Source organism: Triturus cristatus, chromosome 8 (assembly GCF_964204655.1).
Source record: "Triturus cristatus chromosome 8, aTriCri1.1, whole genome shotgun sequence".
Lineage (NCBI taxonomy): Eukaryota > Metazoa > Chordata > Amphibia > Caudata > Salamandridae > Triturus > Triturus cristatus.
In genome coordinates this window covers 803849959-803875592 of record NC_140591.1, presented here as the reverse complement: position 1 = coordinate 803875592, position 25634 = coordinate 803849959, and the positions used below count along the sequence as shown (strand labels likewise).

At 43.7% G+C, this 25634-nt stretch overlaps 1 pseudogene; it reads left to right on the top strand.

Moving 5' to 3' along the window:
- Nucleotides 1-18113: 18113 nt before the first annotated feature.
- LOC146805104 (E3 SUMO-protein ligase ZBED1-like) lies at nt 18114-20146 on the top strand (annotated as a pseudogene).
- Nucleotides 20147-25634: the final 5488 nt, after the last annotated feature.

Sequence of the window (25634 nt, the reverse complement as noted above, 5' to 3'; positions counted from 1 at the left end):
AATCAGCTGCTCCAAAGCGAGGGGGAGGCACTAGGAGGAGACGATAGGTCCTTGAGGCAAATAAGAGGGGAACACTCCAGATTGCTGGACTGGCTTTGCAATCTGAATTATGCTGCACACTCAGCGCGCTCCCATAGTGCGAGAGACAAACCGGGCAAGCTGATGTCGTGGCTGATAAGACAGGAGGCAACTACCTCACCGGTGACGTCTATACGAACCATGCACGGTGACTTAGTACATTCCCAAAGAGATATACATGAAGCCTTTGTAGAACACTACTCCGCGATATACAAGTCTTGCCTCCTAGCCACAGACGCGGACATACGAGAATTTCTCTCCGCCCTGACGCTTCCGCAATTGACAGACCATCAGCAGTAGGAATTGGGTGCTCCTTTGCTATCGGACGAACTGCGTGATAGTATTTTCTCCCTCTCAAATGGTAAATCTCCGGGTCCGGATGGACTGCCGGCTGAATTTTATAAAGCCTACTCGGACATATTAATACCGGAACTATTGCGTATATACTCAGCGGCCCTAGAGGACTCGTCCCTCACGCTCACGCAAAATGAGGCAATGCTGGTCTCCCTCTTGAAGCCCGGTAGGGACCCCGAAATCCTTGGTTCTTATCGTCCACTGGCCCTATTGAACACAGACTATAAAATACTTGCCTCCGTCCTAGCCAAACGAATAACCCCGTTCGTCCCAGCCATAGTCCAAACTGATCAAAACGGCTTTGTCCCAACCAAAAGCACCTCTCTTAATATACGCAGATTATTCAGAGTTCAGAAGTATGCAACGAGGGACTGGCCACGGTCGGGCTGCTTAGTGCTGGATTTAGAAAAAGCCTTCGATTAATTGGAATGGCCCTATCTAGCGGCAGTGCTACGTAAATATGAACTAGGGGACGGGTACCTCCAACTGGTGCAATTACTATACCAGCGACCCATGGTACGGGTCCGCACAGGTAAACTCATATCTGACGCGATCAGGGTCAGGCGTGGCACTAGACAGGGATGCCCTTTATCACCGCTACTTTTCTCTCTTGCCATGGAGCCGCTGGCAGCTATGCTCCGGGAGAGCGGCAGAGACTGGGGTGTCCCCCTAGATGATGGTTTGCATACGGTGTCTCTATATGCGGATGATTTGCTGATTTATGTACGAGACTTGCATGCTATACCGCCGGCCATATCTGAGATATTCCGTAACTTCGAGGCAGTGTCCGGCCTTAAGGTAAATTGGGCTAAATCGGGAGCCTATTCTTTTCACGAGAGTGTAGCCGCGACAATCATAGTTGTTAACGGGACTATGCTTCCTTGGTACCTGACCACGTTCAGATACCTCGGCATATATATTTACAGGTCACCGGTGGACACACTGGAGGGTAACCTGGTACGAGCTGTCTCCTCCATAAGGGCGCAGATCCAATTCTGGAAGACTCTGCCGCTAAATGTCATGGGCCGTATCACTCTAACCAAGATGATAATACTGCAGAGGCTGTTGTATTACTTTGCAAACCTCCCAGTGTATGTTCCGGTGCGAATGTTTAGGGAGCTAGAGGGATTAATACGGGGTCCAATCTGGAATGCGGGATGGCCCAGGATAGCATTGCAGAAGTTAAATGCACCGCCAGAGAATGGGGGCTTAGCAGTTCCCCATTTAGAATTACACTACTTAGTGGCACAGCTACAATGGGTAGCTAAATGGCTAAGTGGCAAGAACCTAACGGACACTGCCACCGCATCATCGTCATGGACACAGACTCAGATCTATAGTCTATTTCATCCATTGGCGACACTTCCCCGTCCGACACAGATACATATAGAATTAGCCCATAGATGCTATCGAAGGAGCCTTCAACTCACAAAAGACGTCATTCCCTACGCCCCAATACTCCCACTTACTGGGACACCCAGAGGCAGGGATACTGTAACAGACACGGTACTAACGCCCTGGACCACTGCAGGAGTGGAGACACTAGGAGACTTATTCGAGGATGGTGCCCTGCTGCCTTTTGCAGCCTTGTCGGCGGATACAGGATTGCCGTTGGGCCAGTTCCTCCTGCATGCAGCCATTATACGAACGCTGACGCTAACGTGGGGAGATTTGACTACTGAGCCGCCGATGCATCAGCTTATACAATATCTATATGTGATGGGGGAGGGGTCGCATGTGGTTCACTGGCTGGTGCAGGCCCTACTCACGCATGTATTAAAACCACCACAACGACTCCGTACACGCTGGACTGAAGACAGGGGAAGGCCCTGGACTGACAAAGAATGGGAATGTATCTTGGCTAGTGCCACACACATACCACGCAACTCACGATTTAAACTCATACAAATATTCATACTACATAGAGTGTATCTGTCGCCAGACAAGATAAATAACTATTTTAACGTTACTACCTCTGATTGCCCAAGATGCCATTGCATAGGGGCTGACCTGCTACATATGCTGTGGTTCTGCCCATCACTCATGTCCTATTGGCACACAGTAACGGAAACACTCACAAGCAGCACTGGCACCGAGACACAGAACACGTGGGAGGTATGCATATTGGGACTCTACAAACGATCAAAAGAAAACAAAGTGAGATCTAGGTTTCAAGACTTAGGCCTAATAACCGCTAAACGATTGATAACCAGGAGATGGAAACATAAAGACCCTCCAGAGGCACCCCATTGGTTGAAATCCCTAGAGGTCTGGGCGCAGGCGGAGAGCGTTATTCTGCATAGGGAGGAAATGGCAGGGCTGCGCAAATTCCCCATCGCGCAGGCCTGGGATGAACTTTTAAAAACCCTCATACAAGCTAACACTACGCCACATACGCCTCCTACGCAGCAGGCGGAGGTGGATGCCTAACAAGTAGTCTGGGTAAGACTGGGCGGGCTGTGCATGCAAGACGTCTACGTCACAGCTGTCAAGTTCAGTAATGACCCCACATTCCATCACGGTGATCCATAGACAAAACTCCAGATACACGACACCTCATTGCCTATATGCACTCACACAACACAGGAAGAGCATCTCATACCCGCTATGTACACATGACTCTTGGCACAACCCTACTCGGAAGGCGCAAAACCCGGCATATACACGCTCTGTTAGATAATTGATGTCTCTCATTCTCCTTTTATTTATTCATTTATTTATTATTTTTATATACATTTATCTTCCTTTCGTTAGTTGTGGTTCAAATGTTATAAACAAAGATATCTTGTAATGCATTGAGATGGTAACTGTTTATCGCCCATGCACCAATGTTTACTGTGATTTTCAAACAGCAATACGCATGAGTCACGCACCCCTAAAATAACTGACGTCGCTGTACATGGTTCATTGTCATTATGGGGACACATAAGAGGTAGATGGACCCTGCCCCCCTGATAGGAGGTGACAGTCTGAATGAGATGCAGACTCCCACACCAATCGGTACATTTATGTTAACTCTTGCGCTACAGACATTACCTGTGCCATGGCTGTTAGACGGCAAATGCTTGGAACAATATTAATAATGGCATAGCGAAAATGATTCTGTTACAGCATAAAGAAAAGAGGGGAACAAACACAGGGGTAAAAAGTGGAAAATGTAACACTGTTTAGCTTGGCTGTATTAGGAAAATTGAAAAATGTAATAAAGATATTTAAAAAAAAAAAAAAAATGATGCAAAAGCTGCCATATGCGGCTGAGCTAGTATTACGAGTGTGCGATACTGCGTGACGCTAACAAGCAACATCCCAGAAGATAAAATAATATCAAGCACACCTCAGGCGAATGTTCGAGACAGACCCCAGTGAGACATCTTCCAGCACCACACATCAGACTTAATGTGATATCCCACACTCTATCTCGGCTGCGTATGCTGACTAGCATTAAGGCCCCATATCCAAAACTTCAACTGAGCAAAGGACAGCTTTCTTACAGCCGCAACAAGGACAGAAGGTTGTCTCACCTTAATTAATAGAATACACAGTGGTGAAATGGAGACATATAAAGACCCCGCTCAGCCTTGAAAAAGCCCAAAGATTAACAGCGTCAAAGGGCAAAATATGTGTTGACTGTTTCTAAAAAGAAAAAAATGAATGATATTGTTTTATCAATAATCTACTAAGAATACATTCTATTAGCAGCATCAATTTGTGTTTTGTAGTTTAATAACCTTGCAGCGTCAACCACTATAAGCCACAGATGAACAGATACCTTGGTCCTCAACGACCATCTAAAATCTCACGTATGCTTGGATTAAGGGTCACCAGATTGGACCACGCTACAGATTGGCATTATAAAGGCGGAGCTTGGATACTTTAACAAACCCTTACAAAGATTCAACTGTCTACGTCTGGAATACTAATTATAAATGACATTTTCTATCTAACAGTTCTCTGCCTATTATGTCTGGGCAAAGCAATGAAGAACAAGGCAAATGAAAAAATCTCTGCTGCTTTTTTTTAGGAATCCGTTTTTGTATCTAAAACTAAAATCACAAGCGTTGGTGCTTCTTCAGACACAGCACTAACATAGTCATCATGGTCATCTGTCATCCAAATGCCCATTTCACTTGCGTTACCCTAGAAAATGTGTGCTTTTAATGCTCTAAGCAGTTAAAGGGTTTTAGTGGTGCATAGATAGGTATTTGGGGGCACATGCATCATTGGAAATTGCAGTAGCAAAGGGGCAGATTAGCAGAATCTGCCCCTTTGCGACCGCAATTTTTGCATTTGGGAAGCAATTGCTTATTTGCGATTTGCTATTTGCGAGTCGCAAATAAGGAATGTGTAGGAATCACAATTTTTTTTCCGATTCGTACATGCATAAGGAATTGCAATTCCTAAATAGCGATTTCTTAAAAATTGCAATTTAGGAATTGCAATTCCTAACTTTGATGCATGTGGTCCTTGGTATTTTCACCATAGTTTTGCAAGACTATTCTATTTTGGTCTTTCCCTGAATTATCGATCTGTACAATCTGCAAGTAGCCCAACACATGGCTGCTGGAATGTTCCTTCAGGTCAGGAAACCCATCTCCATCACAAGTGGTCGTTGTGACTTCAATGATTTTCTCTTAATATATTTCCTTTCATGCTTGTAATACACAAGGATCTCTCCTCTAGGGAACACAAACAGCTTAGCAGTCACTATCTTTATTTTCATTCTCTTACATTCCCCACTTCCATTTTGCCACATTACCTTGTTTTCATTCTTTTATCAAATTAGTCTGTGAATTTATCATGGGTTAGGTAGAATGATAAAGCTCTCGAGCTCTGTTTCTGTGTAACAGGACAGATAAATTGACTGATATTCATACGGGCCCACACACAAGCTCACAGAAAATGTAGCCTTGAAAAAAATTCCATTTGATGTGATGCAACATGGGTCACCTATTGAACATAATGATCATTATCAAACATCAATAAGTCCTATCAAAATATATTTCTTGTCAATTACATCAGATTTGCTTATCTGAATGTGTTTTTATTGATGGAAAAATACATTGTTGATTAGAAAGACCCTGAGGGATTGAGGGGTGTAATATGCCAGCCAACGAGACAGGAAGGCCAGCCTTTTAAAGTTGGCAGCTCTTAATGCATTACTGCCCAACTGGGATATTAACTGCCACTTCTAACTAGACAACATACAATTAGTTTCACGTGCTACTCTCCCTAAACATTTCTTGACCATGGGGGACACATTGAGTTTCATCAGCTGCGAATACCAGTTACCTACCCCCCTTAATTTGGCTCGAAAAAAGGCGCTTACCTGGCTTTTTGGGGCACCACTTGATGTAAGATTATATTTTTTTATAAAGTTTGTAATGTAAAGATACTAAAAAAAAAAAAACTTATTATGATCGCCATATCTACTTTGCACCTCTTGCTAGGTAATTATTTTATTATTCATAAAAGAAAGTCCCAACTCCTCTAACCCACAATCTTTCCAGTTTTTCAGACGACTAGAATGAATTTGGAGACCCAAACCTTTACATTCCATCTTTGGTTTTAATTGTTTCTTATTTTTATTAGAAGTGTCTTTCCTCAAATCTTGAATAAAATTAAAATCCCCTCCCAAAATAATCAGCCCCGGTATTCCCCTGAGTAATTCACTGACTTTCGCTAATGGTATGGGATTGTCTACTACTGGACCATAGTAATTTACAAAGTTTAGTATAGACCAGTTTAATTTTACCTCAACCCAGATCCATCTACCCAATGGGTCTCTCCGGATTTGACCAAATTCCTAAGGCACACCTCTACCAAAGTAGATAGCTACGCCTCTTTTGGCCAGCCCAACATTGGCATAGAAAGCATGGGAAAAAGCTCTTGGAAGAAAAAGGTTTGGGGAATTAGTTTTTAAATGCGTTTCCTGAAGAAATACCACCTTTGGTTCAAAAGAGGCCAGCCACCTTATAAGCCCTCCATACTTTTGTTTGTTTAGGATTCAGCCTACATTAACCGAAATGGTGCAGCACTTAATGGTCCTTTCTAAAATATTTCATATCAGAAAAAAAACTCAAAATCCTGCTTACTTTACTCCATTTGCTATTGCCCTTTTTACTGCTACATCCATCCCACCACCACCACGCCACCCTAAACCCCCCCCTCGAGACATGTGGACAGCCACGCTAGCCACTTCTCACCCCCCTTGATTCTTTGTTGGGTGTCATGGAATTATTCCTTAGGTGGCCCCTCCCCCCCTAGCAATGGGAGCATCAACAGTATACATATAGGTCCCTTCAATTTGAGGGTGAAATCTCCTTCAAAAGATCCTGCGCATCTTCTAAGTTTGTAAAGATATGGAATTTACCCTTGACCAATACACAAAGTTTTGATTGTTGGTCTATTTACGCTTGAGCTCCCTGCGCTTTAAAAAGGTACAAACTTTACTGCTGACATGTCCAAAAAAATACGACCCTATGGAATTTTGCGATTTCACAATGTGCAAAAAATATTTGAAACTGAGACTTTGTAAAAATACTGTGATTTTTACAAAAGCCCCTCCCCCCAAAAAAATTCTGGTTCGGGTCTCCACTTTTATTGATAATGAGATTCAGTAGGGCAAAAAACAGGAGGGCAGGCAGGAGGTACGGCTTTTTTCCCTCTCTTTTCTCCTATGACGCCACTAAGAATGCTTGCCTCCAGGAAGCTCAATGCATATCAGCTGCCAAGAGGAAAATATTGTTGGGAACTCGGGCTCAGCTGGACTGTGAAAGTCCAAGCTGCCTCTGGCAGCCATTTTCCTACCCCCTCAGTGACAATTCCTCCACTTCTGCCCTCTATAGTACTTGTCCCCTTTCTACATTTCACCCGCAGTACTTGTTTTTATGACCCTCTTCCCCTTGACTTCATGCATCATTAGCAGCGTGAAATGCATGGTCTTTGGGCAGGATTGCTTCTTTAGCCTTGATTCCTCCTCCTGCCTGGAAGAAGGGTGAAGTGGGGATACAGTAACAGCTCCCTCCATCACCTTGTATTTTGCATGCTAGGAGGCAAGTTGTCAGGGTGGTGCCAGAGAGTGCTTCTCTCTCTGGCACCAGACATTCCTCTTTTATGCTCTCTCCTGTTGCAATGTGGCTGCTGGTTTGCTGTCTTAGTGTTTGAGCTGCAGTATTTTTGCTAGAGGGGCATTTTGTGCTTGCTGAAAAAATACCACTTTGTTTTGCCTGCAATAGTTTTGAAGCTGCAAAATCTGACAAACCAGACTGCTAAATCCTCTAGTGTCTGTGAACTTTTACTTAGCAATGTAAGGTTTTTTTGGAATCAGATTGTGGGTCTGCTGCTCTTATTAAAAGTAAATACTACACTCTTAGCAAAATTCCTGAATGGAAATGGAGCCTGGACACATCTCTACCCAACTCACTTCCCAATGGGAAAGGCCAATTATGTCTCTTCAGGTGGGCCAAAAATAATCTTTGCTGAATTATTTGCACCAAGTGCCGTTAAGAGTTAGCAATTATGTAGAGCCATTCCATCTTCACTGAGAGTGTGCCGAAATATTACCCTAATGAAAAGCAAATAGTGACTCTTTGGTGGAATTAAAGGTCATGGGAACTTCTCCCTGCTTTCATGTCAGCCACAGTATCAATCAATCAATCAATCAATAAGCTTTATTTCGATTTAAAATTAAATCATAAAAGCAATACATTTAAAAGAAAAACCTCACAACCAGTCTATACAATACACAATCTTCAAGTTCATTACAATGGATTAATAAACAACTCCTCTGGTTTTACGTAATCTCATAGCTGCCTTCAAAAAGTTTAAAACACAAAATAATGTAAAGTGATCAGTAGACATTTTTAAAAACAGTAATGCCACCCTTACATGTTTAAACTTAAGTTTCTTGAGCAGATCTTTCAGATACTGTCTCCTTGGCTCAGCATAAAAAGAGCATAAAAATATAAAGTGAAGGGTGTCCTGTGGAGATCTGTGATCGCAGCCGCAGGGCCCTTTATCACTAAGTTTATCAATAAAACCATCTGGCACTGCTAATAAAAAGTGGATAAAACCAAATCTAAAACGAGTCATTAAAAATCTTTCATGTGAGTTAAGTACAAAAGACAGATAGGGTTCTATACCAGTAGTTGTTTTGACCATGGCGTGTTCTCTCACAGTCCGCTTTAAGAGTTCCGCCTTTTCACGAGTGGTAACCAGAAAATTAGAATGCAAGGTCTTTATACTTCCCTTGTCGCTGGGCCAAATTGTCTCGGGTGCACTGTACAGTTCCTCACGTCCCAACTTCATGAAGGTGGTTTTGACGTATCGCAGCCACGGGATTCTGCAGCTATGATCCAGGTTCAAGCAGTCCAATAAAACAGGTTTTGTTAGGCCAGAATCTTCATGAGCCAAATTTTAAGCCAGCAAAGAAGAGGTCTAACGGCCACCAAGTCAGAGAGATAGCTGACCCCCAACTCCTCGTGTATGCTAAAAGTGGGTGAGCTAGGCGGAACTCTCAACAAGCTTTTCAAATATTTATTTTCCACAGTTTGAAGTTTAGATGTTTCTATGAAGCCCGAAACTTCGCTACCATATAGAACCGCTGAACAACAGATGGAATTATACAATTTTAAAATTAGACCGGGCGTCCAGTACCCCAGCCGAGTGGCATATCCCTTGATGGACCCTGTAATCCTGGACATATTAAGACATTTTTCGTCTATTAGATTTTTAAAATTCAGCTTTACATCAAAGGTTATGCCTAAATAAGTGAACATAGGTACGCTTCCTAGTACATGTAATTGTAAAGTTCTGTTGTCTTCGTGATTTCTCCCCTACTGTCATCACATATGATTTAGTGAGATTAGTAGACATGTCCAGATTTGTCATAAAAGTTGCAAAACCATCTATTAAAATTTGCAGTGCAGAGGGAGTGCGGGCCTGCCACAGTAAAAAGCACCCGCCCCGTTGTTTTACTACCATTTCTATATGGCAGCTTATATCTGTACGGAATTGGGGTATTTGTTGAGGCTGGTGAGTACCCACCTCAAATAATAACCACAATCCTTGTGAGGGTGAACCCTTAAAATCACTAAATTAGCCTGAGCTGAACCCCCTGGTAGCCATGGCACAGAGCAAGCAGGCTTAACTTAGAAGCAATATGTAAAGTATTTGTGCAGTACTCAAAGAGTAATAAAGTGAATAAAACACAAGAAAATCCCAAACCAAGTTAGGAAAATAGAGTTAATTTAACAGATAAAATGACACTAAAACAACAAAAATCCAATAAGTGGAACTGGAGCTAACAATGTTTTATTTTTAATTTAAAATTGGTGCCAAAAAGCGTTAAGCGACAACCACAGTCATCTAGTTGCCCCAGACCGGGACAAGGGTACGTTTTAAGGCCAACAGCTATGTAGTGCAGGTCGGATTCGAGAACCAGGTTTGTCCCGGACCAAAAACAACCTGTCCACTGAGAAACGTTTATGGAGCATACAGTCTTCAGGGGGAAAAGGCAGCAGGCTGTAGCCAAAGAGGGGCTCTCTGGAAATGGGGAGCCAAAGCCCAAGGTCTTAGTGAAATTGTTGACAGAAATGCGAACGCTCAGAGCAGGAAAAGTTCAGGCTTCATGACAACACAGCCCTCAACATCAATCGGATGCAGGCGGCAGCTTTGTCCGGTGAAGCTTTCTATGTTGAGACTTAGAAGCTTTTCTGGTGCTCAGATTGCCTCAGCAGGGTAAGGCTGCAGGTTGCTGCCGATGGTGAGCCAGCTGAATCGTATTTGCTGCTGTAGAGAAGAATGTAGCAGGAGCTGCAGCGAACTCGATCCCAGTGGCAATGCACCCTCAGCGGATTAGCTTGGCCCCATTACTCCACCAGTTTGCAGGGCAACAGGTTGGCAAAACGTTTTTAAGTCCCAAGTTTCAGGAAACCTTTAGGAGGAGTACACTTTGACACCAGCTGCTAAGAGTCTAGGACCTTGGGGTTAGCACTTCGGGGTCAAAACTCACTCCAACAAAGGCCAGCAGAAGGGTCAAGATGAAACTGGTCAGCTGGGAATGCAGAAAAAGGTCTCTTGAAGCTTGTTGCGTGTCTGTAGCCAAAACAGTTGGTCAGCCTTATTACCCTTGGAGTCCACCTATTTGTCCTGGGTACAACAGTGGAGAGCAAGTCCAGTCTTTGGGTCTCTTCTCAAATCACAGACAGCAAGTCTAGACCTCTTCTGTTCCTCCAAGGTCCAGATACAATCTGAGGAGGGTACTATTTGTGCCACATTTATGTCTGGTGCTAACCTTGTGGGATGGGGGAAATACTGGGCACTCTGGGAACAAGTTCACGCCTCATCAAATGGGTATTCAGCTCTTCGGTGAAGGGTCATGTAAATGGTCTTCTAGAGGCTTTAAGCAGATAACAGCCAACTTTTTAAAAATACCTGTTCTACAATATGTATTACAAATGCGACTTTACCAATGAAGTGGGCTTCTAATAAATATTTCAAAAAGTCCAAGAATTAACACTGTAGCTGTTTCATAGTTGGAGATAGCAATATTAAACATAATATTGCACCACAGTGCTTTCCTATCAAACAGCTAACTAGAGTGAACATGACTTTTAGGGCCTTTTTTTATTGTAGGACATGTTTGATGTTAAACCTTTACCTGACCTACTTTTAAATACCATGTGCACTGCCTTAGGGGTGACTGATACAATAGTCAAAAGGATAGTTTTAGTTCTGTCAAAAGGAGTTATTTTGATGGGCTCAGTTGGCAGTTTAAACCTGCACAGTCACTCTACTGGTGGCAGTCCTGCTGTCATATTCGCAATGTCACTGCAATGGCTGGCACTATTAGTGCTTCCGTCCACTGGAAATATTTAACTTATAGGCTCTGGGTACACTGTGGGTACCATATACTAAGATTGTATATGCAAACCCAATATCCCAGTCAGGGGTTTGCCAATTTCATTATGTTGAAAGGAGAAGCACAGGCAATCTCCCACTGGTTAGCAGGGTAAAAGTGCACTGAGACCTATAGCCAGCAAGAACAAGGCAAACATCGGGGTACAACACGCAAAATGGTCATTTCCAATAGCACCAGCATAACTTATTGAGATTTCAAATGGCAAGTTTTCATGGACCATAAAAATTACTTAATAGTTATGGCCTCGCTAAGCATGGTAAATTACAAGAACTACGTTTGCCCATTCACTGAGTTGGCCGTGCTGGCATTACAAACCCATGAACTCCAGGTCAGAGTAGAATTTAGGTTTTTTTTTAAATTAACTTTATTTATCATTTTCCGGACATGAATAAAGCAACGTCATCTTCACAATTGTTCGGTCACAATCATTTAACAGTTAACCGCATGGTACCATTATGCCATGTTATACAAAAAAAAAGCAGCAGAGCAATACATAAATATGCAATGTCGGACCAGTACATGTTAGTCTCCTCGTGACACACCCATCCCAAAGTGCGTGTGCACCCTTCTCCAGTATAGACCTAAAGTCAATAAACAACGTTATATCATATCTGACAATTCACCCCACACCAGTCGGAACTATTCCATCAGGAGTAGTATCAGCAGCGGCAGGCTCCAGGTTCTGCAAATAAGTCTTGAGTGGACCCCATATATCCTTCGGTCAAGACTTGTGTGGGAGCAATGTGGCATATAATTCACAGTTCGTGTTGCAATATGTAAGACTGGCAAGCCATGCACCTGTAGTAGGGAGAGACTTGCTGCCCCATCTAATGGCCAGCTCATCCTTAGCCAACAACAGCGCCAGTGCAATAAATTTGCGTAGTTTCTTGGGCATGTTATATACATATTCCAGGATAGCAACCTCGGGGGTAGGGTCTATTTCCAACTATGTCCTTCGGGATATTGTACCGAAAATAACTGTCCAGAATTCCTGGGGCAGGTCCACGTCAAGTGGGGAAAGTCAGCATAAGTGCTATTACATTTTGAACAATTGTGAGGCCGAGAAGGGTCAATAGCGTGTAGTTTAGCCGGCGTCATGTACACCCTCCAAATTTTAAATGTATCAGCTTATGCCTGCTATTAAGGGAGAGTTCCCTAATTTGGGGGCAGCAGAAAGCCCACTGGTCATCTAGGATGGGGTGACCCATGTCTAGCTCCATGACCCATGTCAAGCTCCCAGGCCTCTAAAGTTTTGGTTTCGTGGCTCGGGACCAGAGTCATACTAGCCTTGTATATTCTTGAAATCAATTGGTTCCCTTCAGTGTTAGATATTAAAAGGGTTAAAGGGTTAAACGCACAAAAGACTGCAGCTCAAGTGGGTATTCTGATATTTTGGCACGCAGAGCCCTGCGGACCCTGCTGAAAATAAACATCCATAAAGGGCATTCCGGCTCCCATGCCCCCCCCCCCCCAGCATTATCGAAAACATGCCCGTCCGGGAACAGGTCACCAAAGTTCAACATGGAGTGTGACCGAAGTACACGCAGAACTAATTTTTCTTCTATGATAGGGGGCCATGGTTTGTGTGCTAAGGGAATTTCAGAAGAATACAGGGAACCACACCCAGTGACTCGCGAAAGTTCACGCTACACCCAGATTGAGGTGACACTGTCTGAATGTCCCTTGGGTCACGGGGAAATCCCTGAGGCAGGATAGCATGTAGCGGGGTCGGGAGCACTAGGTCAGATTCCGGCTTACAGTAGGGGATACGTGTATCTGGATGGTACCATGAGTGGGCAAAGCTGCACTGCGACACTAGGTAATACATTCTGAAATCCGGGGCCCCTAACCCCCCTTTCATATGGCAAAATCATGATTTCCCATCGTATCCTAGGTCTCCTGCCACCCTATGTAAGCCTGATGAGGTGTGATCTGAGGGTCTTAAAAAAACTTTCGGGGAGCTGGATGGGGATATTGTGGAACATGTATAGAAACTTTGGAAGAACTATCATCTTCATCAGTGCAATTCTGCCAGACATAGAAAGCGGGAGCTTTATCCAACGGTCGACCTGCGCTTCGAGGTTGTGTACCGCTGAACCATAATTCAGTCTCACCATCTGGTCTGCCTCTCTATGAATCAGGGTACCTAAATACCTGACCGAGTCCCGGCACCATTTCAGCGGGAATTCACACTCCCATTCGGTGGTGCCCGTCGTTAAAGGAATTAACTCGGACTAGCAAATAAAATATACTAGCTCCAATTGCTACCCAGTCCCGAATAAACACTGAAGCGAAGAATCTCTCTAATAAGTGGATCTAAATCATCCTGCGGGCGGCGGACATATAACACAATGTCATCCGCATAGAGCGAGATAAGGAGGGGGCCAGTATTGAACTGGATACCTCTATGGAGATGCTTCTCCTGAAAATGGCAGACCAACGGGTCAAGGGCCAGTATGAAGAGTAAAGGAAACAAGGGACAACCCTGCCTGGTACCACGTGTAAGGGCAAATGGTGTGGATAGTGTACCATTCAAGCGGAGTCTGGCTATGGGAAAGGCGTACAGCAATGCCATAAGGTCTATAAAACCTTTAGGGATGCCAAGTTTCCTCATCACAGCCCATATGAAAGGCCATGGCAAAGAGTCAAATGCCTTTTCTGAATCCAGCAAGACCGCCACTGCCGGAACCTCTGGCGCAATTCTTTGCAGCAAACAATGTGGGCAAGGTTAACGCTGTGGATCTGTGGGGAACTAAGCCAGACTGCACTGGGGATATAATGTGGCCTAAGAGCAACACCAGCCTCAATGTGATCATTTTAGCTAAGATTTTATAGTTCAAATTCAAAAGTGATAGCGGCCTATAAGAGCCACAGCTCATTGGACCCTTACCAGGTTTGGGCAAGAACACAATTAGAGCCTGACCGAGTGTCGGTGGTAATGATTTGGTTTCTAGGGCTTCGTGATAGACCTCAAGAAGGTACAAGGCAAGTATATCTCTATAATGCTTATAAAATATGCCAGTGAAGCCATCAACCCCTGGCGCCGTAGTACCATTTAAGGCATCTATGGCGTTAACAATGTTCTCCTTAGAAAATGGCTCTGGTAAGAATTTCTGCATGTAGTTTTCTTGCCATACCATGGTGATCTCATTTAAGTAAGTCCTGCAGTCCTTGTCGTCATGCATCGCGTGTGGAGTGTATAATTTGGAGTAATACAGAAGGCACTCATCCCTAATCTCAGCTGTGTCTGTGTGTAGCTGCCCATTGTCAGAGCGGATGGATGTAATGTGGGCTTTCCCCACACAAGATCATAGCAGTTGTGCCAATGTGTGCCCATGTCTACCCCCCTCGCCATACCGCCTGGTGGTGGTGTATTTCCGCAGGAAATTTGTTTTGCTGTCGGCGGCTTCCCTGAATTCTTTCAGTAGCAACAGGCGACTCTCCTGCTAACCGGGTCTGGGTGTTTGAGTTGTTCTTCGTCCAAGACCTTTAGGCGGTCCTCTTTGTGGGCAATTGTGCCTCTCAGTGATTTCAATACCCCGGAATGCTTGGCAATGCACTCATCCCTTATGTACACCTTGAATGCCTCCCACACAGTCGCCCATGTACTGACGGAGCCCACATTGAGATCAAAGTATGTTACTATGGACTCCCGAATTTCTGCAGAAAATACCGCATCGTTTAAGGCCTGCCCCAGGAACCTCCACTGTCTTCCATTCCCCTCTGGGCTGGGAAGTCGAATATGCATGATAACTGGTGAGTGATCAGAGTACGTTCTAGGCAAATGTGTCATCGATCGAAACTAGGGAGCCATCGTGTGTGAGACCAACCAGAAGTCCAGACGTGTTTAGGTGTCGTGGGGTGCTGAATAGTGAGTATATGCATTATCGGTGGGGTGACGTGTACGCCACATGTCCACTAGTCCAACAGAGTCACACATGTCACCAAGTAACCTGCTGGCACGGGGTTTCGCAGCAGGGGAATCTGCTGTGCTATCACGTGTGGGCTGCAGAAGAAGGTTAAAATCCCCACCTAAGCAAATGTAGCCAGCGCCTAAGGGAAGCAGCAGGGCGTGCAGGGAATGGAAAAAATAAGGGTCATCCACGTTTGGCGCATAAACACACATCAGAGCTATCTTATAACCCATAACTTTTCCAGTTACCAAAGTGAAACGACCTGCTCTATCAGTATGCACATTATACAGTTGAAATGGCAATCGCTTGTGTATAAGAATCACAGTACCCCTGGAATAAGTACTGTAGTTCACGAAATAACAATGTACATCCCAGCTAGAGGCAAAAGTGGCAGGGGAAGTGGGGGACAAATGTGTCTCCTGTAAAAACACTATGTCAGCCTTATGGCGCTGCAAATAATTGAGCAACTGTTTCCCCTTCCTGGCGTTGTTCAGACCCCACACATTCCAAGTGAGGAAGTTAATGTCAAAGACTGTGGAGAGCTTACCCGCCATCATCGCTAGTGGTCATGTTTACAAAATACTTAAAAGTGTCAAGCAAAGTCCTTGGAACATAATGGTAAACCAATTGTGTCAGGAACAGAAGATACCATACAACTAAAGGAACTCCCCTCCCACACCCACCCACCCATCCCCAAATTCTCGACATAGGGGAAATCCCAAGACCCCATAATAAGTGAGAGGAAATATCACTGTTATCAAACAGAAACATAGCTAAAAATGTGCAAACGCACTGCGGGGGAGACAGCGACCCGCCTAACCCCCAGAAACATTGAAACTTGTCATAAAAAAGAGTTCAACTCTCCAGAGCCCAGAGTCCAATAACTGAACTATTGTGAAGAAAAAGAAAAAGGTGAAATAAATTATACTCAATACTTTTCAACATGCAGCAAGGGCAAAGTCTTTCTGGAGCCAGAGTTCGGCAATGGGGGCGAATGCTCGGGTGTGGGTGATTTCCTAGGCGGTGTTTGCTCGAGTTCTGAGGAATTCTTGGGGCTCCGCTGGTGTATCAAAAATCCTTAATCTGCCATCCACATCTACTTTCAATTGCACAGGGTAGAGCATTCCATACCTTAGTCTGACTTTGCTTAGTGTGGCCTTGATTGTTGCAAATTTCCGGTGGTCCTCCTCAACCACAGCGGTAGAATCCTGGTACAATGAGATTGAAGAATCCTGCCAGCCCAGCGACCCACGTTCATGTGCCATTCGCAATGCAGTGTCCCTGTCCTTAATGTTAAGAAGCCGTGCCATGATAGGGCAAGGTGGATAGCCAGGGTTAGGTCGTAGACCTAGGGATCTGTGAGCCCTTTCGAGAACCAAGGTAGCAGTGAAGGATTCCCACCCAAATAAGTCAATTAGAAGGCTTTCAACAAATCCGTCTAGTCGACCCGTGTTCGTTGACTCCGGCACTCCCATAATACGAACGTTATTGTGTCTACCCCTGGCTTCAAGGTCCTCGTTCTTTATGGCGATATTTTTCAAGTTGCCTTCCATCCTCTCCAGGCGCTTTGCGGCCTGGGCCGAGACGTCCTCGAAATCTGAGATTCTGCCCTCAGCTGTGTCTAGTCTCTTGTCATGCTGATCCAGTCTGACCCCCATTTTGTCGAGCTGTTTATCAAGTGCATCATAGCTAGTGTCAAGTGCTCGGAAGCCCGCCTTAAGTTCTGCCATGAGTGCCTCATTACCCTGAACGGTGTTCTGTGGTGGGGCTGTAACATGAGGTCAGAGTAGAAGATAGTGTCCCTAAGCCATCTTGCATTAAAAAGGAGATATTTCCCAAACACTTTCCTCAACCTGCACAACAATAGTTTTAGTGGATGGGATGTAGCATTTATCCATTTAGATAGGATGGACACTGATAATACAATATCTAATTTAGGGAGTTCTGTAGATTTTTTTGGGCACTATGGGATTTATTTGATTTTTGCTGTGTGCAGTTGCAGTTCACTTTATTGCATTGTCACATCCAATGTCTATGGCACTAGGACTGCATTAAGGACAGAGTACACTCTAAACTTGTAATAAGTATTTTTAACTTCAACAAAAAAGATACCTTAAATATGTCTTCTAAATCCCTGATTATATGTGGGCTGGGGTACATTCTAATCCTACGCAAACTTCTATGTGTAACAGGATCGTAATTCTGTGATTTGTGGTAAATGGCACATTCCTGCAGTTCTTCCCTGATAAACTTTGGCATGTGTGCTGCAGTATTTACATGGCAAAACATGCAGTAAGTGCCAGTACATGCAATATTCAGTGCACAAAATGCCAAATTCTGCCTCTAATTTCTCATTTTCCAGAGGAAAATGGAATAGAAGATGCTAACTGCATCTGGTAAAGTCTGCACCCCACAGTAGTGGTATTACCAGGTGCAGTAAATATATTACCTTTTATCTGCCCCCTCCCTTTGTGATCGGGACATAAGTATAATATTTTATATCTGTAAAGTGATATTCGGCTACCAACTAAGTGTTGTTCAAACATCTGAAAATATTATTAGATTAATAAATAAAAATTTTAAATTAAAACACTTTTCATGAGTCAATTCATTATCTTGATGAAGAGAACTTTCAACCACTGACTCTGAAGGCTATTAGTTAAATTTCTGTTATGCTTATGGTGTTGAACATGATGGTATGCTTGTAAATCAGCATGTGAGTGTTACATTTCACATAGTTCAGTGCTATGAGGTGTCTACTTTCTTATTCTACTTTATTTTCCTGCTCTTAGCTGGTACTCTTCGATGAGTGAAGGATCAAAATTTGGAATGGCAGCTGAAACGCTATGAAGAACAAAAACTCTGAAAATGTTCCAGCCGACCTTAAACTCGTTGGACATCCATCGGCAAAGATCAAGATGTAGAAGTACATTGGATGTGATCTGAATGCAGAAGGATACATACTACAATGGAAATAGATCTACTGTTGCAGCTGAATGACTCAGATTGACTATTCTGGAAACATGTCCAACCTTTCGTATCATCTTGAGAAAAACCATCCAGATGAGTTTTGTGAATTTGTGAAAAGCAACACTGAACAAATGAGGGAAGCCTTTGCTACTGCATTCTTGAAATTAAAGCCAGAATTGTCTCAACAAGTTGTCCAAGAAACTTTGATCACGAAGACCAACCATAGCTATGAAGGCAAGAAGCAGCAAGAAATCACTTCTGCAGTTCTCAGCCTGATTTGCGAAGGCATGCATCCTGTCTCAATAGTAGATGCATCAACTTTTAAGTCCCTCTTGAAAACTGCAGAGCCCAGGTATGAGCTTCCAAACAGAAAATACTTTTGCACCAATGTAATTCCAGAAAAGTATGCCACAGTGCGAGAGCTTGTAGTAAAGGAACTTAGTACAATCTCTTGGTGCGGAAAATGTTTGTACACATGGAAAAGCCAAAATCAGAACCGATCCTATGTGATGCTTTCGGTCCACTTCCTTGACGGTGAACTTTCTCACTGCCTGACAATGAACTCTCAGTGCTTAAAAACATTTGATATCCCAAAAGGTAATACAGCAGTGAAACTGTCATGTGTCTTGTGTGAGACCTTTGTTGAGTGGGGTCTCAATATGAAAGTGTTTGGGGCCACAACACAGTACATCAAAGACATCGTGAAAGCATGCTCTTTTCTTGATCCTTCAGCCAACATGCCTTGTCTAGGTCATACATTTAATGTGGGATTACCATGTGCTTTTCAACTTCCTAAACTGCATGCATTCTTTCTTGATGAAGAAAACTGGTGGAATATTTTCAGCAATCTTCAGTGGCGATGTACATGTTAAGCGAGAAGCAAAAACAACAAAACGTAGTAATCTGCATGCTCAAAAGTGATCGTGTGTCATGGCGGGCAACACACTTTCTATGCTTCAATGTCTAAAGGAACAACAGTTTATCATTGCAGCTGTCCTTGTGGAAGACAGCAACAACCATCACCTAATGTTAGAAACCAATGAATGGAACATAATTGAAGGGCTTGTGGAACTTCTCCAGCCCTTCAAACAAGTGGCTGAGATGATGTGTACATCAAAATATCCTACCATTAGTATGGTGAAACCTCTTCTTCATATGCTGCTAAACACAACTTTGAATGTAAAGGACACAGATTTGAAAGAAATTAGTATGGCCAAGGAAGTGATAGCCAAAGAGTTGTCCTTCCTTTTCTTTCAACATTTGAGCGGGCGCAGGTAGAGAATTGAGTAGTAGAGGAAGGAAAAGGTCTTTTGGAGCGGGGAAAGGATGGCTCCTTTGAACCTGAGGAAAAAACCTTTGCACTTCCTGAAGAGCCACCTGTGAAAATAACTATTAAATCTTCATCACAGGCTCCAACCACCAATATCAACAACATGCTGGCTGAAATCTTCTGACGGTCAGGTGGCACAGAGGGGCAAGAGGAGTTGCATGCCCAGGTGGTTGAGGAATTAAGAAATTTCAAATCACAAAAAGTTCTTGGTCTTAATGAAGACCCAATGAAATGGTGGTCAGACCGGTTAGCTCTATTTCCTGTTCTGCCAAAGGTACTTAAAAAAAAGAGTATTGGTGTTTTCTAGCCACTAGGGTGTTCCCAGAACGCCTTTTTGGTTCACCAAGAAACGTTGTACGCGCTAAGTGCAACCGATTAGTCCCAGCCCATGTAGATGAGCAGATATTTTTGTATGAAAACACACGGAACTGGTCAGAACCTGAAGACGAAGATGAAGGAGAGTGGGGCTTGCAACAGGAACATATTTTTTATTTAAGTGATGGCAGCAGTTTCTTTACCATAAGAGATAGTAGGTTTATTTACAGAAATGCTTGTGGTTATTTAAAATATTTTAAATAATAATTAGTTTATTTGTCCAGAGTTACCAACAACTATTTATCTTGTATGCTTTTGCCTACTACAAATTGTGAAACAATATGATAAATGCTAATTTTCAGCTTCAAAAACAATTATGTTTACAAATTAAGAAATGCATTCCAGTGGTTATCTGCTAAAATGTAAATAAAGTTACTAGCAAAATTAAAACAGTTACAATCTGTCCAAACCTTGTGCCATGCATTTCGTGTGAATATAATTTTTTAAATGCACTCCACAAAGTTCCAGAATAGTGCTTTATTGCAACCGAGAATATGCAGTCTCCAATTTGATAGTTGTCTTCACAGATTTATAATGACTTGGAAGAGATACGCTGCTGATAATTTCCAGTCTCAATCTGCAGGTCTGTAATTTTTTTTAAACACCTTAACAGTGGCAGCTGCTGCAAAAATAAAGTGGGAAAGTGTTCAAAGTTGTCTATCATAGCTGAAGCGTACCTCCTTTAAATGGAGTGGGTTTCAGTCTCAATCCTTTGCAATCTTTGCAAGTAAGGGCAGTGGCGGCTGCTCCCGGGAAGCATCAGTGGAGTGGGGAGGGGAAAAGGGGGGGACTAAAAAAAAAAAAAATCACTTACCTGCCAGCCGGTCGGATGACTGGCATTATCTCCTCTTCGTCCTCTTCCTAGCTTCTTTTCTGAAAACAGGAGGCAGGAAGCAACCGGGCTCCCAGGCTCCCGACTGGGTAAACAGCGTTTACCACGCATGCGTAACAACGCATGCCATAACAACGCGGTCGTTACAACGACCACGTTGTTATTTCGCATCCCGATACAACGCAAGTACGAACAACCACTTGTGTTGGTGGCAGAAGGTGTTGGATTTAAAATCCAACACCTTCTCTAGTGTCCGCACAGACTGGAGTTGGAATAGTAATTTATACTATTCCAACATCCTGCACCCCCTAATGCAAGTCGTTGTTACGACTTGCTCTGTAACAGTATGAGAAATAACAACGCGGTTGTTGTAACGACCGCGTTGTTATAGCATGCATGGTAAACGCATACTGGGATTGGGTCTGGGGTGTGGAAGCTCAGAAAACTAACCATGGGTCGCTCACTGATCATTTTCTAGAGCATAAGCTTGTGGCCAAAATTGAGCTATATCTCGATTTCATACAATCACCACGAGACAGAATGCTCTATATAAGGCTCAGGTTTGGCACACTGCCGCTTAACTCCTTTGTAGCAAATTGGAAATGTTCGAGAGTGACATCTAGCAACTGCCCTGGCTGCTCTGCTCCCCTTGAATCCATCCCCCATTTTCTCTTCGCGTGCCCGGCTTACAAGATGGCGAGAAGAAAATGGCTTACACCAATCTGTAGGAACTTGGGATTCATGGATTATAGGGTGGCGCTACGATTTATTCCAACTGACACGTCTTTACTCGCTACAGTTTGTGGGGTAGCCAAATACTTGGGGTGTGCCTGGTTTATACGCACTAAAATGTTAACGCCCCCTAGAGCAAGGTCTCTCAAAGCCTAGGTATTTTGTGCATGCATACAGGTCACTATCTTTCTGGTTTTATATGTACATATTTTGCTATACTTTTTATTACTATATGATATTCAATATGTCAATTTTATACTGACCATATTTGGTGTACTTTTATGATATTTTATATCGAATAAAGTAATTTGACTGTAAAGTGATGTGGTCTGGTGTTTGTAGCATATGTGTGCAAGTAGTGTTAGTAGGCGTTTATACCATACAGGAAGTGGGAAGCAAACTACTGACCGCTACTGTGTGTTGATAGTATACCGGAAGCGGGAAGCGAAGTAGTTACGCCTACCGGTGTGAAGACTTGGGGATGAAACCGAGCTGATTGCTGTGAAGTGATGGGCTCTGGGAGGTGTAGGATACTAGCCGCTGTAGTATAAGTGTGTAAGTAGTGTTAGTATGCATTTATAGTATATAGGGAGTGGGAAGCGAACTACTCATCCCTACGGGTGTGAAGACTCGGGGATTATACCGTGAGCCTAAATTGTGAGCTCATTGCTGTAAAGTGATGTGCTCTAGGCGCTGTAGCATACTTGTGGAAGAAGTGTTAGTTTACGTTTATACAATATAAGGAGTGGGAAGCGAAAGTCTTACCCCTACCGGTGTCAAGACTCGCGAATGAAACTATGAGCTCATTGCTGTAAAGTCATGTGCTCTGTGTAGTATTCCATTATAAGTCATAGTAGAATGTTAGGATGTAATTCTACTAGAATCTAAGGGGCATGTTATCAAGGAAAGGCGTTAAAATTATCGCTGCTTTAGCGGCAGGAAACTGCCGCTAAATTGGTGATAATGGGCTCGATAATATGCCATAGAGAATTCCAATAGAAGCCCATGTTAACACCAGAACATGGGCTTCTATTGGAATTCTCTACGGCATATTATCAAGCCCATTATCGCCGTTTTAGCGGCAGTTTCCTGTCGCTAAAGCGGCGATAATTTTGACGCCGTTCCTTGATAATATGGCCCTAAGTATGTAATGTTAGAATGTAGGGCTGTCATGAGGGGAACCTTGCGGTGTTTGTACACGGTGCTGGATTAGACGGTTGCTTTGCTGTCTGCTCCTGTTGGTGGTTGTTTCAGGTGTCTTGTATTCTTGTAATAAATCTACTTATTGGATTCACTGCTGTCTGCCTCTTCACTACATAAATTTGGTGACGAGTGGGAGAAGGCAAAAAGAAGGCACCACTCAGCAATATTTCAAAATTGCTCATGTAGCTGTTTCTACTCATGCCAGGGTTGTCGGCTCATTGAACTATGTCATCCGACTTCTGGTAGGATTTATATTTTTAGATTTTGCGCTTCCTCTGCTTCTTCACTAAATTCTGGTTGCTGTACTACACGTGTGTAAGTAGTGTTAGTATGCGTTTATACTAACAAATGCATCATGGTAGTAGGGAGTGCGACCTCTCAGGCGCAGCTCATACAATGTCCCGGGGTGTGCATTTGCTGGACATTTGTGTTTGCTATTAGAGGGTGGTGCATGGCTTCAACCCTGTGATAGCAAATACTTGTTCGACTACTTGAAGCGAGAGGAGGAAAACCTTGTATCGCTGTAATAGAGGGGATGCGGATGGTATAAATGGAGAGAAAATAACAGAAACAAAAAAAGCGGGGTCTCACACGTTCTTTTAAATGAGGCCCCTGGTGGGTGGGTAATGTTCCGTGGCCAATCCAATTATTATATTGCGTGGTCTCTGTAAGATTGGGGATCTTAATGTCACATGTAAATTAGGCGCAGAAGGGCACAGAGACGTCTTGCAGCCTAGGGGAGCGCCACCTTCCTGGGTATTGTTTACTAATTGTTCGGGGGGTTCGAGGCCAACTGAAGTCCGGGGATCGCTGCACTCCGGGTCTTTATTTAAATATGCAGGGTGGGCCTCGGCGGTCCCTGAAGCCTCGGTGGTCCTTATTTGTTCTGTAATCACACAGGCAGTACTTATGGTGTTATAAAGTGATACACTCATAGAACTCTTGCAGTTGCACAATTACCCAGGCTTCATTTGTCTAATAGTCAGTTAGATTGTGTTTGATAGGTGCACTCTAATATTAAATAATGTTGTCCTTAAAATCTCCTATAAACAGATGATTTTCACAATAAACAATAGACAAGTGTCGTCAGAAAAAGAAGACCTATACACTCAGTTATTTATTTGAAAAAATAAGTAACCTTTATTAAAACAGAAATAAATAGAAATGTAACCTTAATAGAACAGTATAAGAAAAAAAACGTGGTTTGGACTTCAGTGGAAGCAGCGTAGGAAACCTGCAAGACAAAAATGAAACATAAGTATGTGTGCTGTGTGGAAGAGGTAAAGAAAGGTAGTCCGAATGAAAGGACCATAGTGAGAATGGAAGGGAGGGGGAGTGGGTGGAAGGGAGAAGGGGAGGGAGAGTCAAAAGAAGAGAGGGAGGAGGAGACAGAGCGTCGGCCTATTGCACCCAGCCCTTAGTGTTTACCCTCCGTCACCCGTTTGTCTAGGACGCTGGGGTCTGCGAGAAAGAGTGTGGTTCAGCAAGTCCTTAAAATTAAATACATGAGGCCAGAGTTTATGGGCCATATTATGAAGAAAGGGTGATAACATTATCAACACTTTAGCGACAGGAAACTTGGAAAATGGGAATTTACAAGGGCATGTTATCAACCCCTTATCGTCGCTTTAGCGGCAGTTTCCTGTCGTTAAAGTGGTGATAATGTTATCATCATTGTTTGATAATATAGTCCTACATTATTAGCTATGGGAAAATCGCTTGCATGCACCTGTGCACCCAGGGTGCTGCACCCCAACCCCTTCCACCGCACTGTGCTCAATTGTAGGTCTTGCACACCGAGGCTTCACTGCTCACCTGCCACCACTGGTGTGTCCCACGACGTGTTGGTGCAAGCTCCTAGTCTGGGGTATGTTTGTACAATAGACCAGGTCTTCGGTCGGGGATGGTGTCTTGATACCACGATGGAAGGTGTCAGAATGCCAGGGCATCATTGTGGGCTCAGCTCACGCTCCGCCCTTCTTGTGGCAATCAATGGAATGTCCGAAAAGGGAGAAATAATTTAATGGTGGAAACATCTGGAGGTAAATGAAGGTTTATTTCAAGCTTGATAGAAAATAGGAGTTGAGTGCATCCTTCGTTTTTGAAGTACGATCTACCAACACTTACTCTTAATCGTGGTTCAAAGAGGAGTTGGAGTGCACGAGAATGCACAGGGTTAAATATTATTATGTTATGCCAACGTTCACATACAAAGGAACAGAGCGCATGCTAGAAGCATAATGTGCGTGGGTAATGCAGTGGTGGGAGCCTGTGTGCATGTACACTTAGTAAGGAGCTCACTACAGTGTCCTTAAAGTCAACGCCACGAGTCTGTAGGGCAGCTCTGCCCGCTGGCTCAGGCCTACAGTACGGTCCAGCAGGTCCTTAAAATTAGACCGATGTGACTAAATGAGGTCCGAGATCACATCATTACGCACGGCAACATCGCTTTTTCGCACGTGCGCACTCAGGGTGATGCACCCCACCCCTCCCGCAAAATCGCCCTCAACAGGTGTCTGTAGGGCAGCGCTGCCCGCAGGCTCATGCCTACCTTATGGTAGAGCAGGTCTTTAAAATGAGACAGAGATGTGACTGAATGAGGTCAAAGATCACATCATAACACATGGCATTCCATCCCTCCCACAGCACAGCGCTGAAGAGGTGTCTGTAGGGCAGCGCTGCTCGCTGGCTCAGGCCTACAGTACAGTCCAGCAGGTCTTTCAAATGAGACAGAGATGTGACTGAATGAGGTCAAAGATCACATCATAACATATGGCAATATCGTTTGTTCAGACCTGTGCAGACGCTCAATTGGAGGCCCTGTGCACCCAGGCCGCTCTGCTTACCTGCTGTCATTGTTTTGTGAGCAAACACTACGGGCAGCAGCGCTCACAATTCATATGGAGTGTTGATTGCAGGAGAGTG